A 24,498-nucleotide genomic window follows, 5' to 3' on the forward strand; every position below is an offset into this window, starting at 1 on the left:
TTATGTCTCCTTTTTAACTTATTGGCCTTTGCTACTGAGTATTTTCCTTCTCACGCAGAAGCCCAATCATCTGTAGCTAGGATCCACATATGAGAGAGAAAATGCAGCGCTTGGCTTTCTGGACCTGGGTTACCTCACTTAGTATAATCCTTTCCAGGTCCATCCATTTTTCTGCAAATTTCATAACTTCATTTTTCTTTACCGCTGAGTAGAACTCCATTGTATAAATGTGCCACATCTTCATTATCCACTCATCAGTTGAGGGACATCTAGGCTGGTTCCATTTCCCAGCTATTATAAATTGAGCAGCAATAAACATGGTAGAGCACATACTTCTAAGGAAATGAGATGAGTCCTTAGGATATATGCCTAGGAGTGCTATAGCTGGGTCATATGGTAGATCAATCTTTAGCTGTTTTAGGAACCTCCACACTGATTTCCACAATGGCTGGACCAGATCGCATTCCCACCAGCAGTGTAGAAGGGTTCTTCTTTTTCCACATCCGCGCCAACATTTATGATCATTTGTTTTCATGATGGTGGCCAGTCTGACAGGAGTGAGATGGAATCTCAGTGTAGTTTTAATCTGCATTTCCCTGATGACTAGTGACGTAGAACATTTTTTTTTTGATGCTTATATGCCATTCGTACTTCTTCCTTTGAGAATGCTCTATTCAGCTCCATAGCCCATTTTTTGATTGGCTTGTTTGATTCCTTACTATTTAACTTTTTGAGTTCTTTGTATATCCTAGATGTTAATCCTCTATCAGATATATAGCTGGCGAAGATATTTTCCCATTCTGTAGGTTGCCTCTTTGCTTTTTTCACTGTGTCCTTTGCAGTGCAAAATCTTTGTAATTTCATGAGGTCCCAGTGATTAATCTGTGGTTTTATTGCCTGAGCAATTGGGGTTGTATTCAGAAAGTCTTTGCCAAGACCAATATGTTGAAGGGTTTCCCCTACTTTTTCCTCTAGCAGTTTCAGAGTTTCAGGTCTGATGTTAAGGTCTTTAATCCATTTGGACTTAATTCTTGTGCATGGCGAGAGAGAAGAATCTATTTTCATCCTTCTGCAGATATATATCCAGTTTTCAAAACACCATTTGCTGAAAAGGCTTCCAGAGATTTTTTTTATAACAAAGCTTTCTACCCTTCTCATGCTTTTGTGAAGATAATCTCTGTCTCTCAGCATTGTTACATGTTGATGTAGACCTGCATATATTGTTATTTTCCTTTCCTCCAGTAATGAGTTAGTGCTACATAACAACTCTTTATAGGAGTAGAACTGTGTCTTCATATCTTTGTATTTCTGGACTCTCCTACAGAGTCGTGTGTGTGTGTGTGTGTGTGTGTGTGTGTGTGTGTGTGTGTGTGTGTGTGTAAATCTTGAGAAAAGAAAAGATATGGTGGTAATCAGTGTTGACATGCAGAAAGAAACTTTTGAGAATACCTCATTCAGTGTCAGCTGAGATTTTAATTATAGAGTATAGTTTCAGGCTTATAGTAATCTATTAGGCCCCATCATTTGCAAACTGCAGTTTCCTTTTATTGATTTCCATGGATGTTGTTTTCATGTTTTCCTTCTTGGTGAGACACCTCATTAGAATCAGGAGAGCACATCTAGTCTCAGTTGAGCCAACATTGTACCTTGCTCCCTCTTCATCAAAGACAATTAGTCTCCAACTTTTTCTTAACTATACTGTAGTTTCTGTATTTATACAGCAGGTTTCAGTTCAAGTAAAATGTCTTAAAATTTCACATTTATGTTTTAACATAAATAGCTACAGGTACAAAATTTTAATATTATATAATTAGCATTTATTATCATTAATGATATTGTAGGAACAAAAAATGATCTCCGAAAAATACTTTTGGCATTGATATTACATATGATTGGTGGCTCTCTGTTAACATGGAGTGTGAGAAAGATATATATACACAGAAAAGTAAAAGACCTAATATCTTGTCTTTGTTTTATTTGGTATGTATGTATTTATTTGTGTGCATTCATGAATTTATCCTTCATAACTAGAGGTGGACTTATGAAAGTAGGTAGATAGATCTTTCACAAAGATTAAAATTGATTATTTTAGAGCATGATTTATCTTATTTCAGGTTCATATAATAGTTCAAAATCTCAAGCTCATATTATATTGAGTTCTTACTTCATCCTTCAATGAGAATAAACATGTAATCATTAAATAGAAAGTTTAAAAAATGACATCACTTTTTCACCTTGTATTTTAATAGAAGTTCTATCTAGGTCAAGTTTCTTGAGTTCACAGATTGCTGGAACACTTGTTTATTTATAAGGTATGTACTTGCAGGTGAAAATACTGTGCAAAATTTTAATGAAGCCATACTAAAACACCTCTGACCGAAAATTATATATATATATATATATATATATATATATATATATATATATATAATTTAGTCACAAAATGAGCTCATAGTTTTATACATAAAGTTTTATACATAAAGGGATTCCCAGTACTTTAATAGCAGCACTAGGACCTCCAACACTTACTTATATGCATTCTAGACGAGAATATAAAACTTGTCTACAAGTCAGGTTTGATTTTACTATAATTATGCTTTTCAAAGTAGATAATTAAATTTCTATGTCATTGAGAAAAGGTATGTTGGGATAGCACAGAATAATCTCTCTAAGACATTTGCTATTAATAACCATGAATCATTGTTTCATAATCATGAAGTCTGGGCAAGACTCCATCCAGCCTAAATGATTTGAAAATGACAGAAATTAACTAAGAAACATACTAATAGGTTTACGTAGTCACCAATTAACCCACTAAAGCACCTTTGTGTTATCATCTACCAGCAAGCCTATGCAATGGTCATATATGTGGGAAAATGAGAACACAAAGCCTCTTGTTTTTATTTTTTTGGTTTTTCTTGTGTTTGGTGTTGGTGCCCTGAGATACATGTAGAGAGCAAGAAACATGAACTTTTAATCTGACAGAATAAAGGCTCTACTTCCATAAGTTATTTTGGAATATCTGCCATCTTATTTTGTGTTTTGTTATAATATTTCTAATTTATACCTTTATATAAATTATTAAAAATATTTTACATGACTTATGGGAGCCTAAAAGAGCCTTCTGAAAATATAATAGCAAAAATGTGAATGTCCACAAAGTAAAATTTAAGTCATTTATTGAGAAAATGTCAATCACAAACCCTCAATTAAACTACACCAAAATAATAAAAACAGCTTAGGCCAGGCTTGGTGGCACATGATTTTAATCTGAGCACTCAGGAGGCAGAGGCAGGAGGATCATGGAGAGTTTGAGGCCACCCTGAGACTACGTAGTGAATTTCAGGTCAACCTGAGCTGGAGTGAGACCCTACATCAAAAAAAAAGAGTAAGAATAATATTAGAATCACCTGCTTATTAGTGTTCTTTGAAAAATGGTGCACTTTACTTTTAGTTTATCATCAAATGTCTCTTTTACTTTTAGATAATATGGATTGAATTTTGGAAAATCTCAACCTAAGAATATTTGTGTTGTATTCTAATATTTTGCAAACTTTTACCAACATGCTCTTGTCAGAGCCACATGTTGGGTCATGATATGCAGAGACATTTATCTTACCCATAACTGTGGGCTAACTCCACAATGCATGACCCATACACCTCAACAAGGAGGGGCCAAGGGGAGGCGGTAGGTCACGGATGAGCCTAATAATGGTGCCAAACTGACTGTATTTGCTGAATATAAAACTAACTAATAAAATATATGTTATTTTAATATGAATGTGGTTGTGCTTGAGCATACATGCAAAAACATACATATGGGGATCAAATGACAACTTCCAAGTGCATGTGCTCCATGTTCAGTGTGGCAGGGTCTCTTGTTGACCAAATAAACTGCCAGACTGCAAAAGAATGTCTGTGAGCTTTCCATGTGTTCTGGGGAATTGAACCCTGACCAACAGGCATGGAAAGCAAGTGGCCTTAATGGCTTAGCTATCCGCCCATGTCTCTCTGTTCCAGATTCTGGGAAGCGCAGTATCAAAATGCCAGTGGGTTCAGTGCCTGCTGGCTCACTCTGTTCCATAGATGCAATTTCTCACTATGTCTCCTCACAGTGGAAGACGTCAGGATTCATGATGGCTTTGTCCTTCACATGTAAGCACCTGGCAAAGGTTGCCTACCTTCTAGTAGCCGTACACAAGTGTCAGTATTTCACATGCCTTTGAGGGTGGGGGGCAAAATTCATTGCATTGCCTCATACAATTATATATTAACAGTACAATAACATTTATTAATTGATATTTATCTTTCCCAATCAACCTGCTAAATAATACATTTTGTCAAGATTCAAAACTGAAGAAATGCCCGGCATGATGTTACATGCCCTTATCCCCAGCACTTGGGAGGCAAAGGAAGGAGTATTGCTATGAGTTGGAGGCCAGGCTGATGTGACACAGTATGTTCCAGGACAACTTGCACAAGAGTGAGGCCCTACCTCAAAAAATAACATAAAACAAAACAAAATAAAATAAATATCCTGAAGGGATTACCAATGTTTTTAAATGGTTACATTAATTTTTTAATTACTCATACATTTTTACCCATTAAAACATCTGTTCTGTATCATCAAAACATCATCGGTCCAAGGTACAAATTACCACATATTTTATCAGTAATTATTCATCACAATTTAATATTTATGATTTCATGCCATCGCTATTAGTAGAATTATTAACAAGCTGCTGTTATCACTTGCTGACAGAGGTTTGTTTTAAGTGGATATTTATTGCTTCTTAAAAGAGTTTTTGGTAAGTTGCTTGTAATATTCAAAATATCCTAGATAAACATAAGAGCAATTTTTTCATGAATTTATGAAGCTAATGGTCAGAAGCTGTAGCTGAAAATAAATCCTCCAGTCATACACTTTGCCTATTTACTGTAATCCTACTCACTGACGACTGATATCTTCATGATCTTTCTTAGAATTTGTGCCTTTCTAAAATTAAGATATTTATTTTACATTTCAAATTTATTAAAACCTCCACAAGTTTATTTATGTATCAATGACTGGGTCAAAAACAGAATATAATTCTAACCAGGGTTACAAAATCACTCATACCTAGTTATGCAATTCACATATTATCTCTGTCAAAATATTTTAAAAACACTCCAAATTTTGAGATGTCGTTGTACATTTTATATTCATCCATTCAAATGTACTTGGCTTTAAGAATAATTCTAAAGAATTTTGATTTGTTTCCTGTTTGTTTATTTAATAATCTAAAATGTTAAATTCACTCTTGTCTATGAAGTTTAACATCATGGTAAGATGTTAGAACACCCCAATGCTGTGAAACTCTGAAATTAACTTCATTTCCGTGCTAGAGCATATAATACTAATGCCTTAACACTACTGCACCCAGTTCCAGAACATTTGTTGCTTTCATTATTAACAACCACATAAGATTAAAAAGTTATTGTTTAAAATGTGTTCTTTTTTTGTTTGGTGGTAGCAACCCACAAATTATATGTTTATTGTTATGTTCAAGATTCAGTTACCACTGAAATAATCACTGTACCTTTCATTATGTTGTCTACAAGGGCCTATAATAGCTTTGGTTCTTAACAGAACATTCCTTAAAACAATTCACTTCAAACTGTAAAGCTAAGAAATTAATGACTCTGTCTACTGTGGCTGTTACTGGCAGATGCCTTGAGTAAGATAAAGTTTTTGGTTTAAAGTTACTTCTTTTTCTTCTGTCCTTGGCTTGTAATCCATCATGCAATTGGATCGCCTTCTCCCAATTTATCCTTCTGACATAATTTTTTCATTTGCACATAAAATTCAAACCACTTCCTGTTGAAGGGGTGTGTGGGAGGTATACCTGCATAAGGTTTTACATAGTCATATGGCAACCTAATAGTAAAATAAAAAAATAAACTAGCTGTTGGCTTCTGACTTTTACCTTTGCATCTCTGGTGCACACAGAGAACTTTCTTAGCCCTCTGTATGATCTCTCCTTGTTTTTAGATAGGGAGTTTTAAAATACTTTACTTATTTGAAAGAGAATAAAACAGAATAAAAGAGAGAGTTAGAGAGTGAATGAGAGAAAGAATGGGCATGTCAAGGACTCTTACTAATGCCAACAAACTCCAGATGCATGTGCCATTTTGCATATTTGACTTTACATGGATACTGGGGAATCAAACCTGGGCTGGAAGGCTTTGCAAGCAAGTGCCTTTAACTGCTGAATCATCTCTACCACCCCAGCCCTTAGAAATGAATTTGATGGGCTGGAGAGATAGCTTAGCAGTTAAGCACTTGCCTGTGAAGCCTAAGGACCCCGGTTTGAAGCTCAATTCCCCAGGACCCACGTTAGCCAGATGCACAAGAGGGCGCATGCATCTGGAGTTCATTTGCAGTGGCTGGAGGCCCAGGCGCACCCATTCCCTCTCTGTCTCTCTATCTGCCCACCTTCCCCCCACCCCCGTCACTCTCAAATAAATAAATAAAACTGAACAAAAAAGAAATGAATTTGATTAATTCATTTACACCAAGGTTTAATGGTGAAAGGTTCAAATAATGTTAGATAATAGTATTTATAATGTTTTCAAAGATTATGTTACTTATTTAATATCAATTATTTGACTTGGATAATATTATTCATATTTTTATATAAGTATTTCTAGAGCTGCCATCCAGAAATATCTGAAATTGTACTGTTGAATATATTAGTAAAATATTTTAAATAATAACTCAGTTTTCCTTGCCTGAAGTAACCTAAGAAACTCTTGTTCTCATAATCCATTTGATTTCAAAAGAAAAAATATATTCCAGACACAAAACATACACACAATCATTAACTTATTTAGAACTTCATTCAAATAATGTCTATCAACTCCTGAAGAGACATAAAAAGCACAACTTGAGAAGAATAAGGATGCAAAATTGGGGAAAATTATCTGGGAATATAGTTTTGGAAAAAGGCATCTGATCACCCTGCCATGTGGATGATTACAGTGCCATAGAGGAGTAAAGAGAAACAACAGCGAATTCAATAAGAAATAAGGGTGAAATTTCTCCAAGGACAGAAAAAAAATCAATTTCCTCCAAACAAAAATATCATACCTCTTGCTTTTCATTTTTGGTTTTACATATTTTAAAATTATTGCTCTTGCTAGAAATTTCCTCTCCTGAAGTGTATGGTATCCCCATATCCCTTATCGCCAAAATCCTGTGGCTGCTGTGCTTGCTGGGTAGATGTACCTCAGTGATTTCATCAACACTTTTCTTTCTTAGACTTATGTCTTTCTGATGAGTGATGCTATTGACTACTTTTAATGAACCTATTATCCTAGCACTCCATGCCTTGTCTTCTGTTGTAGTTACCTTCATGTTGCTGGGCCAAAACACCCAACCAAAACCACTGATGGGAGGAAAGGTCATTATTTTGGTTTATAGTCTCAAAAAGAAGCTTCATGATGGCAGAAGAAAGCATGGCATGAGCAGAGGCTGGACATCACCTTTGCCTCAGCATGTAGAAAATAGCAGCAATGAGCTGAATGTTTGCAAGGAGGAGCTGGCTATAACATTCCTAAGCCTGCCACTAACAACATACTTCCTCCAGCAAGACTCCACTTCCCAAATTGCCATCAGCTGGGGACCAAGACTTCAGAACACATGAGTTTATGGGGGAGCTCTGACTCAAATTACCACAGATTCTTATTGCCAAACTAGCAAATCCTGGCCTGTCTCTAATAATCTATATTTGGAAGTTATTTTTATATTCCTACCACTCACAACTTTTGGGTGTCTCCATTTTCTGCTATAACATATGCTCAGGATTGTTCAATTCTTTGCTGTCAATGTGACCTGTGATCATTCAGAACCTGTTCACTTTCCTTCTTTCCTTGTTTATAGGGGTCTTGTTTGAGGTGTTGAGAGTGGAAACCCATCCCCCAGAGTCATTACTTAAACAAAGTGAAATTCAGCACTGCTCTGGCTTGGCTGAACACTGGTCTGTCATTGCTTTGTCCCCTTTCCACCATCACGGACTCACTGTTTCTCTTTCACTACCCTTGTGGATACTTGAACACCTACCTAAAGTTTTCTTTGCTCTGCCTTTCACCTTTCTGAAAGTTGGTATGCAAAGTCCATACCCATGCCATGATACTATCCTTAACTTTAGACAGATCAACTCTCTGTGTATTCTTTTTCAGTTCTCTCCTTAGTTTTTTCCCCCACAGAATTTTTTTTTTTACACATTCATAGTCCATTTTCTTGCATTACAGTTTTTAAAAGTTCTTCCATTTTCCTATTCAATAGAATATTATTTCAGGGTTTTATCCTTTTCTATTCTAATAGTTGAAGAAAAGGAAGTTTCAGGATGGAGGGATGGCTTAGAGGTTAAGGTGTTTGCCTGCAAAACCAAAGGACCCAGGTTTGATTCCCCAGGACTCACATTAGCTGTATGCACAAGGGGGCACATGTGTCTGGAGTTAGTTTGCATTGGCTGAAGGCCCTGGTGTGCCCATTCTCTCACTCTCCATCTTTCTCTGATAAATAAATAAATAAATAAGAAATAAAATCAAAAGGAAGTTTGACTAAATATTTCCCATTGACAATGCCCTCTTAATATTGTGAATTTTCTTATTTTATTCTTTCTTTCAAGTGACTGAATTTTCCTGTCTCAAAGAAAAAACAAAATGTATCCCTGTTCTCTGCTAAATGTATTAGCCATACTGTATCTTAACAGACAAATCTTCAGTTACTACTTGTATTTCTTCATGTGTGATGTCTATGTCTCTGGTCATCTTAGCAACTTAAGTTTCAACATTGGTGGTAACAACTCACAGGAAGGTCACTTGTAATCTTGAGAAAATATCAAAGTTTGTTTTCCCTCCATTTTTATCCTACATTTGAAGTGCTGATCCCATACCAAAAGCTTATCCCTACTGTAACTTTCATGTTCTTATTTGCTTGGGTTTTTTTTTTTTTTCCAATTTATATACCATTTGGTCCTTAGTGGGTTTGGCTATTTTTAAAAATTTTTTATTAATTAGTTTTGTATTCAGCAAATACAGTCAGTTTGGTACCATTATCAGGCTCATCTGTGACCTACCGCCTCCCCTTGGCCCCTCTTTGTTGAGGTATATGGGTCATGCATTGTGGAGTTAGCCCACAGTTATGGGTAGGATAAATGTCTCTGCATATCATGACCCAACATGTGGCTCTGACATTCTTTCCGCCCCCTCTTCCGCAAAATTTCCCTGAGCCATGTTGGGTTCATTTTTGGTCTGCTTCAGTGATGAGGCATTGGGGGCCTCTTGGTCTCTGGCTTCCTGATTTGGTAGGAGTTGATTTTTCTCTGTGTTGATCTCCTTCACCCTTGTACTCATACCCAGTTCCTAAAGAAAACACCACCCTTGCATGTTTCACCAATTTTCCTTAGTTTCAGCTGGGGCCTTTTTGAGGTATGATGGGGTGGCTCTCTCCTTAGGATCTACATCTATCTGAAAAATAGAAGCACATTCTCCAATGGAGAATAAGTTAGCATCAGGACAATTGAGATAACCATTACTTTCTTTATAGAGAATTTAATAGGCATAGGCCCTATTGTAGCTTGATAATGGAGAGCAGGCTTATGTTTATATATGGTTCTGACTTGTTTCCCAGCTCCAGCTATGGGTCCTGTACCACTGAGGGAATCAGTTAGGAGATCAAGAGCAGCTGGTTATGCACCATGGCTGTGTGCCACTATTGCACTTGTGTGGGCATCACAACAGGTTATTTGCTACTAAATAGGTTAGACCATGAGTTGCTTGGACAGATATTGGTCATTTTCACACAGTCACCCATGTAGCACCTTCTCACACCAGACACATTGACTGGGGATTGACTACATAAGGTGTCTTTAGCTGTAGGGTCTTACCACTAATTTTTGGTGGGTCATCAAGTACTCTGACAGAAATCTGTCTTTCTTTTAGTAAACCTTGTAGTTGTCTCTGATAATAGCTCAGGGAAATTTTGCAGAAGAGGGGTCGGAAAGAATGTCAGAGTCACATGTTGGGTCATGATATACAGAGACATTTATCGTACTAATAACTGTGGCTAACTCCACAATGCACGACCCATATACCTCAACAAGGAGGGGCCAATAGGGAGGGGGTAAGTCATGGATAAGGCTAATAATGGTACCAAGCAGCCTGTACTTGCAGAATAGAAAAATAATTAAAAAAAAAAAAAAAAAAGCTCATTGTGGGTGATAGCCACATGCTGACACTAGGAGTTACAGGTCAGTGCCCACTAAGAAAAAGAAGAAAAAGATAACTAATATAAAAGAGTTAGAGAGAATAGAGAGAGAGAGAGGGAAGGAGGGAGGGAAGCTGTAGAATATTAAGGTTGGTCTTCATCATACCCTCTCCAGTGTCTTGTGGTTCATGTGATCCCTCTAAGGGCCTGGTGAAGGTTCAGCAATTTGGTCCGCATTTTAGGAAGTAGAATTTTATGGTACAATTGCTGTTTGGGGCTAGATTTGTGTTTCCCACCCCTCTGTTGCCCTCCCCTCCATCCCCACCCATCCTATTGTCTAGTCTACCAGATGCTGGCTGGGGATGAAGGCATCTTGGGTAGATTCAGGTTAGGTGCTGTAGATGAGTGAGACTATGTGGCTTTTTTTTTTCTCTGTGATTGGGTAAGTTCACTGAGAATGATCTGTTCCAGTTTCAACCATTTTTCCTCAAATTTCATTGTGTGATTTTTTTCTTAGTGCTGTATAGAATGCCATTGTGTAGATATACCACATCTTAGTTATCCATTATTCTAGTGATGGACATCTGGTTCATTCCAACACTTAGCTCTTACGAATTAAGCCACTACAAACATGATTGAGCAAATTTCTCTGACCTGTAGTTTGAAGGTTTTAGGGTAGATGCCCAGTAAGGGAATAACTGGGTCTGTTGGTATCTCTCTAGTCATCTCTTTCAGGAGACTCCATATTGCTTTTCAAATGGTTGTACCATCCTACATTCCCACCAACAATGGATCAATGTTCCTACTTCTCCACATCCTCCCCAGCATTTATTTTCATTTTTTTTTTGATATTTGCTATCCTTATTTGGGTAAAGTGGAATCTCATAGTTGTTTTAAGTTGCATTTCTCTGACGATCAGAGATGGTGAACATTTTCTTAGGTAGGTATGTGTTTGCATTTGTATTTCTTCCTATATGAACTGCCTGTTCATCTCTTTGTCCCATTTTGTGAGTGGGGTGTTTGAATTTTTATTGTTTAGATTTTTGAGTTCTTTGTAGATTCTAGAGACTAGGCCTCTGTCAGTTGGATAACCTGCAAATATTTTCTCCCATTCTGTGGGTAATCTATTGGCTTTGCTTATTGTATGCTCATCTGTAAAGAAACTCTTCAGCTTCATGTGATCCCATTGGTTGAGTGACTGTTTAAGATTGTGAGCTACTGGAGTTTTGTTCAGGAAGTCTTTTCCCATTCTTATATCATGGAAATTACTTCCTATATTTTCTTCCAGTCGTAGTTGAGTTTCTGGTTTTATATTGAGGTCTGTGATCCATTTGGACTTGAGTGTAGTGCATGGTGAAATGTATGGATCAAGTTTCATTTTCCTACATATGGTTATCTAGTTTGCTCAACACCATTTGTTGAAGATGCTGTCTTTTTTCCAGCCTATAATGTTAGGACCTTTGTCAAATATCAAGTAGCTATAGTTGCTTGACCCAAAGTCTGGGTCTGCAAGTCTTTTGTATTGATCTATACTCCTGCTTTTGTGCCAGAACCATCCTGTTTTTATTACTATGGCTTTGTAATATAGCTTTAGATCAGGTATGGTTATGTCTCCAGAGGTATTTCTTTTGCTGAGGATATGTTTGAATATGCGAGGCCTTCTTCCTTACCATATGAATTTTTTTTAATTTAATTTATTAATTTTCTTTTCAGCAAATACCAGCAGTTTGGTACCATTGTTTAGGCTCATCTGTGATCTACCCCCTCCCATTGGACCCTCCTTGTTGATGTAAATGGGTCGTGCATTGTGGAGCTAGCCCCCAGTTATTGGTATGATAAATGTCTCTGCAAATCATGACCCAACATGTGACTCTGACATTCTTTCCGCCCCCTCTTCCGCAAAATTTCCCTGAGACATGTTGGGTTCATTTTTGGTCTGCTTCAGTGCTGAGGTGTTGGCAGCCTCTGAGGCTCTGACTCTCTGATTTGGTAGGAGCTGATTTTTCTCTGTGTTGGTCTCCTTCCCCTTTGTGCTGGTATCCAGTTCACAGGAAAACATCACCCTTGCTTGTTTCACCAATTGTCCTTAGTTTCAGTTGGGTCCCTTTTGAGGTATGTTGGGGCAGCTCTCTCCTTAGGAACTGTATCTATCTGAAAAAGAGAAGCAGATTCTCCAACGGAGAGTAAGTTAGCACCCGGAAAATTGAGATAACACTTATTTTTTGATAGACAGTTTGATAGGTATAGGCCTTCTTGTACCCCATGATTGATGGTAGTTTGATATTGTAGAGTGGGCTTGTATTTGGGTATGGTTCTGAATTGTTTCCCAGCTCTAGCTATGGGTCTAGTACCACTGAGTGGATCAGTTAGCCAAATCAAGAGCAGGTGGTTCCTCACCATGGCTGTGTGCCACTATTGCACTTGTGTGGGCATTACATCAGGTTATTTGTTGCTAATTAGGTTAGACAATGAGTTGCTTGGACAGATCTTGGTCATTTCCTCAAGTCGCCCATGTAGCACCTTCTGGCACTAGACACGCTGACTGTCTGGGGACTAACTCTCTCCTGGATTCCAGCCATGTCATTCCATTTTATGTGTCAGCTGCGTATGGAGTCGTCAGCAATAGGGTCTTACCACTGGCTTTTGGTGGGTCATCAAGTACTCTGACAGAAGTCTGTCATTGTTTTGGGAAACCTTGTAGGTTTCTCTGATCAAAAGCTCATTGTGGATGGTAGGCCCAAGCTGGAAGTGGGGGTTACAGGTCAGTGTCAGCTAAGAAATTGAGGAAAATCGTAACTAATATACAAGAGTTAGAGAGGAGAGAGATAGAGAGGAGAAGGGGAGAGGGAGGGAGGGAAGATGTAGAAGATTTAGGTCAGTTTTGATCCTACCCTCTCCAGTGTCTTTTGGTTCAGGTGTTTCCTGTAAGGGTCTAGTGAAGGTTCAGCCATTTGGTCTGTCTTTTAGGAAGTAGAATTTTATGGTACCATTGTGTTTGGGTCCAGATTACTGTTTTCCACCCTTTAATGCCCTCCCCGCCCTCCCATACATCCTATTGTCTAGTCCATGAGATGCTTGCTGGGTATGTAACGTATCTTGGATAGATTCAGGTTAGGTGTTGTAGATGAGTGAGACTATGTGTCGATTTTTTTTTCTGTGATTGGGTAGGTTCGCTGAGAATGATCTGTTCCAGGTTCAACCATTTATTCCTTAAATTTCTTTGTGTCATTTTTTCTTACTGTTGTATAGAATTCCATTGTGTAGATATACTACATCTTTGTTATCCATTCTTCTAATGATGGACATCTGGGGTGATTCCAGCTTTTAGCTATTACGAATTGAACCACTACAAACATGGTTGAGCAAATCTCTCTGGCCTTTGGTTTGAAGGTTTAGGGTAGATGCCCAGTAATGGTATAACTGGGTCTGTTGGTATTTCTATAGTCAGCTTTTTCAGGAGTCTCCATATTGCTTTCCAAAGTGGTTGTACCATCCTGTTTTCCCACCAACAGTGAATGAGTGTCCCTGCTTCTCCACATCCTCACCAGCATTTATTTTCATTTGACTTTTTGATGTTGGCTATCCTTATTGGGGTAAGGTGGAATCTCATAGTTGTTTTAATTTGCATTTCTCTGATGATTAGGGATGATGAACATTTTCTTAAGTGTGTGTTTGCCATTTGTATCTCTTCCTCTGTGAATTGCCTGTTCAACTCTGCTCCCCATTTTATGAGTGGGGTATTTGTCTTCTTATTGTTTAGACTTTTGAGTTCTTTGTAAATTCTAGAGATAAGGCCTCTATCAGTTGGATAACCTGCAAATATTTTCTCCCTCTCTGTGGGTATTCTATTGGCTTTGCTTATTATATGCTTGTCTGTAAAGAAACTCTTCAGTTTCATATGATCCCATTGGTTGAGTGACTGTTTAAGAACTTGAGCCACTGGGGTTTTGTTCAGGAAGTCTTTTTCCATTCCTATATCATGGAAAGTACTTCCTATATTTTCTTCCAGTAGTATTCGAGTTTCTGGTCTTATGTTGAGGTCTTTGATCCATTTGGATTTTAGTGTAGTGCATGGTGAAATGTGTGGATCAAGTTTTAGTTTCCTGCATGTGGTTATCCAGTTTGTCCAGCACCATTTGTTGAAGATGCTATATTTTCTCCAGTCTATATTGTTTGGGCCTTATTTTGGTTTTATTGTGAAGTAGGTTTTGTTTTATGAACTGTGGTGCCCCTGTGTTTGGTGCATACAGATTTATGATTGTAATATCCTCTTGATGGATTGTTCCCTTTATGAGTAGGAAGTAGCCTTCTTTGTCTTTTTTGATTGTTTTTGGTTTGAAGTCAAGTTTATCTGATATCAATATAGCTACCCCTGCTTGTTTCTTATTTCCATTTGCTTGGAATATTGTTTTTCACCCTTTCACCCTGAGGAGGTTTCTGTCTTTAGTGGTAAGGTGGGTTTCTTGAAGGCAGAAGATTGAGGGGTCTAATTTTTTGATGCACCCTGTTAGCTTGTGTCTCTTGATGGGTGGATTAAGGCCATTAATATTTAGGATGAGGACTGTGAGATTTGATTTGATCCCTGCTATGTTATGGTGGTAGAGGTGTGTTGGCATTTCCATTGAATTTAAAATTTTTTCCTGTGTACTCTGGGTTTGGTTGCTGTGCTCTGCTTCTTGTAGGTATTTTTGTTTAGTTATTTGTTTCTTCTCAGTGGAGAATTTCCTGGAATACTTTCTGTAGGTTTGGTTTTGTGTTCATATAATTGTAAAGCTGAGTTTTGTCATGGAAAGTTTTCCTTTCACCATCTCTTATAAGGGAGACTTTTGCCTGGTAGAGTAGTTTGGGTTGGAAGCCATAATCTATCTTAGAGTTTGGAGAGTTTCATTCCAGGCCCTTCTAGCTCTCAGGGTTTCCATTGAGAAGTCTGAAGTAATTCTGATGGGGTTTCCTTTGAAAGTGGTGTGCTGTTTTTCCCTAGCTGCTTTTAGGATTTTCTCTTTGGTGTCAATGTTTAGAGTCTTAATGATAATATGTCTTGGGGAGTTTCTCCTTTGGTCTAGTTGGTTAGGAGTTCTGTTTGCTTCTTGTATCTTGATGGGCCTTTCTTTTAAGAGACGGGGGAAGTTTTCTTCAATTATTGTGTTAAATACGTTCTCCATGCCTTTGGTCTGAAATTCTTCTCCTTCTGGTTTTCCAATAATTCTGATATTAGGACGTTTAAGTGTATCCCACAATTCTCTCATGTTCTGTTCACAGGAACTTTTGAACTTACTGAAATTTTTGGACTCTCAAACATGTTCTTCCATCCTGTCTTCCAGATCAGAGTTTCTATCTTCCACTTCGCTGACTCTATACTTGTGAGCTTCTAGCGAGTTTTGGACTTGGTCAATTAAGTTTGCATTTTCTACTACTTTCCTATGTATCACTTCCATCACTCTGTCCAGCTCCCTTTTCGTCTCATTTTCTGATTTTCTTGATGATTCTTGGAAATCATCCTTGCATTTCTTTATGTTTTCATTTAGTGTGGCCAGCTGATTTTTAAGGTCCTCTTTTTTTTTCACTCTCCCTCAACTCTCTTAGCTCTCTTTGAATTCTTTCCAATGTCTTATCATATTGCTCTAGCTTAGTGATGGTAGCATCCACACAATTATCTGTCCTTTGTAGCTTTCCTGCTAGTTCTAGCAGTAGGTTGGTCAGGGTTGCATTGTTCATAGCTTCCACTTGATGTTCTGATCCTAAACACTTTACTATGTTTTGGTTAGATGTAATCCTTGTTGGACTGGGTGATCTGTCTGGATTTTCTTGCATTTTATTTTTCATGTTATTTCTTTTCCACTGTGGTCTACCCATGTCAGTGTAGATGGGTGGAGCAGCCTGGGATCTAGCTTAATGAGAATCCAAGGCAGCCTGGGGCAATTGTAAGCAGCCTGGGTTTTTGTTCTTTCTTGCCATAGCTGACTATCTATAGCCTGACAGGGGCACCAAAGTTGCCTGAATTCTCACCCAGTAATGCACCAAAGCTGCCTGCCTTAGAGCTTGAAAGGGGCTTGAGGTTGCAAGTCCTAAAGCTGCCCAAACTCAGGCTGGGAACACTGGGACCTGCAAACAGTCTGCGCCGGTCGCGGCGGGGTGCAGGTCACGGTGGGGCAAGGGGCGCGCTGGGGCGCAGGGTGAGGCAGGACGTGGCGGGGTGTGGGGCGCAGGGGGCGCGGTGGTGTGTGCTTCCCTTTTTTTTTCCCACTCTGTGCCCTCCCAGTGGTAAAAAGACCCCGATAGCCCTTAAATACTTGCCTTTCTTTCCCTGATATCTGGAGTGCAGCTAGGCAGTCGCCATTTTGCCCGGAAGTCCTCTAATCCCATATGAAATTTGAGATCATTTTTTCTATCTCTGTGAAGAACACTGTAGGGATTTTAATTGGAATTGCATTAAATCTGTATATTGCTTTTGGTAGGAATGCCATATTCACAATATTAATTCTGCCTATCCAGGAACATGGGAGGTCTTTCTCAATTTCTTTTTTGAGTGTTTATATGCTTTCATTGTATAGATATTTCACTTCCTTTGTTAATGTTGTTCCAAGGTATTTTAATTTTTTTTTGTTGTTGTTCCTATTGAAAATGGAACTGTGTCCCTTATTTCTTTCTCTGTGTCTTTATAATTTGCATATGGAAATGCTACTTATTTTTGTGCATTGATTTTGTATCCTGCTACCTTGCTATAGAGTCAATCACCTTCAGGAGTTTTGGGATGGAGTCTCTTGGGTCTCTGACATATATAATCATGTCATCAGCAAATAGCCCTAACTTAACTTCTTCCTTTCCAAATTGTATCCTTTTTATTTCCTTCTCCTGTCTTATTGCTTGAGCTAGCACTTCCAGTGCTATATTGAAAATAAGATGTGAGAGTGCACAACACTGTCTTGTTCCTGATCTTAATTCCTCCAGTCTATCCCCATCTTGTCTTCCAGATCAGAGTTTCTTTTTATTTAAAGTTGTTTTTGGTTGTTTGTTTATTTGACAGTGACGGACAGAGAGAGGAAGAGACAGAGAGAGATAGAGAGAGAGAGATTGAGAGAGAGAGAGGGAGAATGGTGTGCCAGGGCCTCCAGCCACTGCAAATGAACTGCAGATGCGAGCACCCCCTTGTTCATCTAGTTAACGTGGGTCCTGGGGAGTTGACGCTCGAACTTGGGACCTTAGGCTTCAGAGGCAAACACTTAACCACTAAGCCATCTCTCCAGCCCCAGATCAGAGTTTCTATCCTCCACATGTCTGACTCTATTCTTGAGAGCTTCTAGAGAGTTTTGGACTTGTTCAATTAGGTTTGCATTTTCTATTGCTTTTCTATGTATAATTTTCATCCCTCTGTCAAGTTCCCTTTTCACATCATTTTCTGATTTTCTTGACGCTTCCTGGAGTTCATCCTTGCATTTCTTTATGTCTTCATTTAGCATGGCCAGCTGAATTTTGATGTCTGCTTTTTTTTTTCCACTCTCCCTCAAATCTTTTAACTGTCTTTGAACTCCTTCCATTTTCTTATCTATTAGGTCTAGTCTAGTGATGGCAGCATCCACACTATTATTGGTCTTATTTTGCTTTTCTGCAAGTTCTACCAGTAGCTTGGTCATGTTTCCATTGCTCATAGCTTTATTTTGGTGTTCTGATCCTCATGACTCTTCTAGGTTTTGATGAGAGATGTTCATTGTTGGACTGGGTGATCTAATTTGATTTTCTTGCATTTGATTTTTCATGTTATTTCTTTTGCACTGTGGTCTGTCCATCACAGTGTATAGGCACCTAGGTGCATGGATCAGCCTGGCCTCAAGCACAATGAAAATCTGAGGCAGCTTGAGGCAACTGCCAAGCAGCCTGGTCTTTGGCTCTCACTTGTCAAATCTGCCTGATCTCCTGCCTGGCTGGGGTGCCAAAGTTGCCTGAGCTCTCATGTAGTAATGCGCCAAAGCTGCTTGCGCTCATGGTAGGAGGGACACTGAGGCACAAAGCACTGAAGCAGCCCAAACTCTGGTGGGGAAACACTGGGATCTGGAAGCAGTCTGTGCTCCCCCACAACAGGAAAATGGTGGATGGCCTGTGAGGCAGACAGGTAGGGGATGGCACCTGAGCTGGCGCAAGAGACAGACACGCTCTGAGCTTGCGTGGCAGTTGCTATGGGCCTCAGCTTGCATGAATGTGTGGAGGCCAGAGCAGTAAGTGACCCAGTCTAAGCTTCCACACACAGGGATCGATTGGGCTCTGCATAACTTCTTTCATAGGGCTAACGTCATCTTGGGGATGCCTTCCATTTGTGTTCATCTGATTTGCCCATGTATTACCTGTGCTCAAACTCATTTCACTTCCTCTTCTCTTTGCCTAGTAACATTCATTCTGTAACACCACTAAGTATTTGAGCCAAAATATTATTACAGTCAGTTTTTTCAACTAAATTGTCAAATTCTTGCTGTCAGGTACTTCATTAAATACAATATTTATTGACAGATGGCAAGTAGACTTATGCTTTAATCACATACTTTCAGCACCTGAAATTTATATATTCAGAGTGTTTGCTGGGTGCCAGATGCTATCCTAAATTCTTTTAATCCTCCCAACCATGCTCTACAGTTGTTGTTATTAAATCCATTTAATAAATGAGAACTGAGGTTCAGAGAGGTTAAATCTCCAAGGTCATATAGCTAATCAGAATCAGATATGTTTGATTGCAAAGCCTGTAATCCTTCCATAATATACCTGGAAGATTTCAAGCACTGGTAAAGTAGTTGTTTTAAATGAAAAGACTTTGTGTAGGTTTAATATGCTGTCAAGTACTTATATATAAATACACTACCAATTCTGAATCCATGTTCTTAAAAAAAAAAATCTTTCTTTTGATTGTTATTTCTGCTAGTAGTGAATAAGTTTTTGACAGGTTATTTTCTCCTCCCAAATGCCACAGCAACCTCAAATTTCTTCATCATTGTACTTCACATTTTCATTATGTGATGAAGAGACCATAAACTAAAATGATTATAATTGGAAATTATAAAAATGTACTAGGAAAATTTTAACTTGTAATGAAAAGGAACAAGACAGTAAAACAAGAACATCTTGAAAATCTGGGGAGATGATGTAAATAAATTATGAGTACATTAGCAATACGATCTCTGTAGAGGGAATATTACAATGTTTACCTCATAGAGAATGTTATAACATAGCAAATTAAGAGCTGGAGAAATGGCTTAGCAGTTAAGGCATTTGCCTTAGAGCCTAGGTTTGATTCCCCAGTATTAGTGGCAGATGAACAAGATGGTGCAAGCATCTGGAGTCTGTTGCAGTGATTAGAGGTCCTGGCATGCCCATTCTCTTCCACCATCCCTCCTTATCTTTCTCTCTCTCAAAAATAAAAAAAAAATTAAATAAATAAACAAAAGTAGCAAGTCAGCATAAAAAGAAAGCCATATAAAATTTTCTGTATAAGACTTTACTAATATATTCTTATATTTGCTATCAGAAAAAAATGAAAGAACCTCATAAGACAAAAAGAATTTAAAAAACACATTACCAAACAATAAATAAATGTGTGAATCAAAGAATAGATTTTCTTTTGTTTTGTTTTTATTGAACTCAAAATCTTCCTGCCTTGGCCTCCTTTTTGCTTAGATTTAAAGGCATTCTTGGCATGCCCAGCCCAAGAAACAGTATTTATTTGAACATCAAATGTAAATATTCCTTAGGAAAATGCATGGCTTTAGGACATGGAATTATTAAGTTGGAAAACCTTCAAATCAGATTAAATCAGTGTGATGGTCCACAATGATTGTCAACAGGATTTAGAATAATCATTGAGAGATTATTTACATTAATTTACCCTCTGAACATGCCTGTGAAGGATGATCTTAATTAGGCTAACCAGGGTCCTGAGCTGTATAGAATGGAGAGAGCTGGCTGAACAGTAGAACTCAATGCTCTGCTTTGCTTCCTCACTGCGGGCCAAATGTAACCAGCTGCCACAGGCTTGCGCCACCATGCCTACTGCAACCTTCCATGATGAATTATTACCTGGAACTGTAAGGTGAAACAATCCCTTTATTCCTTAAGCTAATTTTTTGTGAGGTATTTTGTGCCAGCAATGGAATGGTAACTAATACTATCAGAATAAGTGAATGACATTTAACTCTGCTCCTGATGGGAAATTCAGTGGCTAAACAAATAAATTAAGATAGTTTTTGAAGCTGTAGTTGTCTAAGAATCATTAGCAGTGTTTCTTTTAAACGCTGGTATCAATACTACCAGAAGCTCCTGAAGACATTGAGCTCTGTTTCTCTTTCCTTTAGCTGTTTAATCTCTGGTGATATTAGCGAGGAAGCTTGAGTTTTCTTTTCTTTGCCCTGGAAGAGGATCTTAAGATATCTGTGTGAGAGCTTCTTTTTGTTGTTGAGAAATATCCATTATCTGAAGGAGAGTGTGATCTTCCAAAACCTGGAATATATGGACACTAAGGCTCCTCCCCAAATCCTCTACTGTTCTTTGTTTCCAATGACATTGCAATAATCAGTCCAGACATGACGAGCTGTTGATCTCTCTAACCCTCTATTATCTTCATCTTTTGTGTTGCTGCAGAAAATACTTTTTTTTTTTCCTTCAAAACAAAAAGAGTGCATCAAATTTTAAAAAGAAAAGGACCCTATCTGGCATCAGGGGACTCCGAAGCAAATAAAAATGTACTCTATGACAATAAGGAAAGAAGAAACATGACAGAGTTAACAGAAAGACGTATCTTTCTGTCAGCAGTCTTACTTTAGTTCCGCTGAGATCCATTAGCAGCTGTGAAGTGTGAAAATTAGGAGTGAAAGCACAGATGATATTTTCAGACTGAGAATGCAGTAAGCTTTCACATTTCTTTATCACATTCCCCACTTTTTTCTATAAAACATGTTATCTGTGCTATATTTGTTAATGATTGCTCAACATATCCAAACAGTGCCCCAGAAGTCTGCAAAGGGAACTGACCTGGCACAGACTGATAGCATCATGGGCCTATTTCCCAGGAGAATCTTCCAGAGGGACAGGGAAGGAAGCAGATGTTTTCTGTCAACAACTGATGCTGGAGAGCTACCGTTACTCCCTTTCTAACCGCGTGCTCTAGGCCACAATCATGTACTCCTTTCTTCTGCTTTCATAGACACAGCAGCATGTCATCATTCAAACCCTGTCTTGTTGACACAGCTTGCTTCAGCTGTTCACATAGCAAATTGTTTGTTCACTGAAACCAAAGACACAGCAGCTTTTTGTGGAGTGACTAAAAGAAGATGTGGATTTCTGGTGGATGTTTGCAGCCAAGTGTCCCGCCATGTTGGGGTCTAGAACATCACTCAGATGTGTTTACACTCTCCCAGCCTCAGCTATGTAGGGGTTATTTTCCTTGGTCTATGAGCTAAACTAGGGTCTGAGCATCATTTCACTAAAGCTTCAGAGCCATCTCCTTTTAGGGGAATTCTGTGAGTATAGCAACTTTAGAAGAGCATAGAAAATTAGGCATCTGGACTCTATCTTTATTTATCTATTTAAAACATTTTAAGTTAATTATTTTCAAGCAGAGATGCACAGATAAAGGAGAGAAAGACAGAGAAAATAGCCATGTTATGGCCACCAGCCACTGAAAACAAACTCCAAATGCATGTTCCACGTTGTTTACATGGGTTCTGGGGAATCAAACATATGTAAGGATTTGCAGGTAAGAACCTGAACTGCTGAGCCATCTCTTCAACACTGGACTCCGTCTTTAAAAGCTGTCTATAATCATTTGGAAAGGTGATTATATTTAAATGCATTGGTTTACAGCTTTGATTATCAACCATTAATTTAGAAAACATAAAATAATAAAAACATGAGAACTTTAATCTGTAACTATATATGGGTACTAAATCTTAAAAGAAGTTCATTCATACTCATGTTGTATTGTGTGCAGATGAGCTTTGCCCACAAAGTACTATTGCTGTGAGCCTACTAATATCAATCACATTTTGGGGGACCTACACTGAAAATTAAATAATTCAGCCAGTGGTAAATAAACTGAGTAGGTTGCCAGTTACTAATCAGGGACCACGAATGATATACAAATTGGTCAATTGCTCAAAATAACACTAATAATATGTAAGGGGTCTATTTTACATCTTATATAATAGTCTGGCTATTTTTGCTGTTTTACAGTTTTGTAAAGGCTACATGAGTGCATGTTTCCTCTAAATTTCTCCACATCAGGTCTAGATCCTGTCTTCCATTTGCCTGTGACCCTGTCCAGCCTTTTCCTCTTATATGAACCTCCCAATTCATGGTCTTTCCCTAAATAAATTCAATAATTCATGATTCATCATTCTTGAATTCATTTTTATAAATTCCTTGTTTAAAAATAGGATAATGACCCATAACTGGAGTTTATAAGTCTGGGATACCCCTACTGAACTCCAAAATCCTATATCAAAACTACACTAATTAATTTAGTTCAAGGTTGGATAATCACACCTTATGATGTGACAAAATGTTGCCTGCAGTGAATCCACCCCATCAGCACACAAGGTGGACAGGACAAGTCGAAGACAAAGAGCCTGGGCTATTTCTAAATCCTGCAACCACATGAGACTCTCTGTTAACTTTGTTACATTCCTTAGCATTGTTGCTTGACGACTTATATACACTGCTGGTAGGAATGTAGTAAGGTCATTGTACAAATCAGCTTTCTCAATAACATGAAAACAAAATTATCATATAAGCCAGCTGTAACACTTCTGGAAATATACCTGAAGGAATGTAAGTCAATATACCATTGGAGTTTCTACACATCCAATACATGCACCCATTCACAATAGCTAAATTATGGAATTCGCCTAGGGGTTTATTAGCAGATGAATGTGTAAAGAATAACCCCCCCCCACACACACACACACATGAGTTTTAGTCAGTGAGAAAGAAGAATGAAATTATGTTATTTTTGTGGAAATCACTCTATTAAGCAAATAACTTCAACTTAGACAAACATCAGATGTTTTCTCTTATTTATGCATCTTGGATTTTTTTATAGATATATAAAATTGTGTGTGTGTGTGTGTGATGAAATTAGAATGGAAATGAGGAGAAGGAAAGAGACTAATGGAAGAAGAGGGAGGAAGGAAGTAAGTAAGTTGAATGAACATGGTTAAAATATATGATATGCTTGAACAATTACTTTTTATGTCCCAAATCAACAGAAGTCTTTTATTGTTTCAGTAAAAAAAAAATTGTTCTTGTTATCCAGGATCTTGTTTCTGTGTGTAGCTGAATAACTTAGATCTTATTCATTAACCTGCTGCACTGTTGTTTTTTCAAAAACATAGATAAGATCCCGAAACTTTCCGATATCCTTATTTTTAACTGTAGTGGCTTGTTGAATCAAAGCAGCTGAATTTGAAACAAGTTCAATGTCATTTCTTTCAAGGATTAACTCATTTTTCTGGGCCTGAGATGCAGAACTAGCAGCGCCTATTGATATCCAAACCCTGCAGATGTACTGTTCACCCAAGAAATTTCGGATTTCGACAAGAGACTCATTTTCCTGAATAACGACGTTGACGGGGCAGTGGGCATACACGCACCTCATCTTGTAAGGGAAGCCCAGTGTCACACCCTTGATCATGTTCTGGACACCACTACAGACATTACCAACAGTAGCCAGTTCTTTTCTATTTCCCTGCCATTTGTCAACTCTTAGCCTCCTTTTTTCTTTCCCAGGAGACTGAGTTCTACATTGACGTGGTTGAAGTTCCTCCAGAGGGCTCCTCTGAGGGCTCCATGTTAACTCTGCGTCCCTTTAGAGTGACGTCAACATCTGGGATATGGACAGTCTGGTTGCTGAGAATGGTTTCCATTCTCTCAGTAGATGTGGCAAAGATGAAGTAGTAATATATATTGAATAGCTTTTTGCTTGAAGCAGATGGAGTTATTAAAATATGCCAATACTTGAAACATTGTTATTTTTTTATTTTATTTTCAGTTTTTATGAGGTAGGGTCTCACTCTGGTCCAGGCTGACCTGGAAATAACTATTAGTCTCAGGGTGGCCTCAAACTCTCAGCAATCCTCCTACCTCTGCCTCCCAAATTCTGGGATTAAAGGCATGTACCTCCACGCCTAGCTTGAAACATTTTTATTTTTAACGATGGATGGGTGGGCGAAAAAAAAAAAAAAAAAAATATGAATGAACACAGCACACAGTAA

General features: G+C 38.2%; 1 pseudogene; it reads right to left on the bottom strand.

Moving 5' to 3' along the window:
* Positions 1 to 23,576: 23,576 nt before the first annotated feature.
* LOC101600564 lies at positions 23,577 to 24,150 on the bottom strand (annotated as a pseudogene).
* Positions 24,151 to 24,498: the final 348 nt, after the last annotated feature.

Source organism: Jaculus jaculus, chromosome 4 (assembly GCF_020740685.1).
Source record: "Jaculus jaculus isolate mJacJac1 chromosome 4, mJacJac1.mat.Y.cur, whole genome shotgun sequence".
In the NCBI taxonomy this organism is placed as follows: Eukaryota; Metazoa; Chordata; class Mammalia; order Rodentia; family Dipodidae; genus Jaculus; species Jaculus jaculus.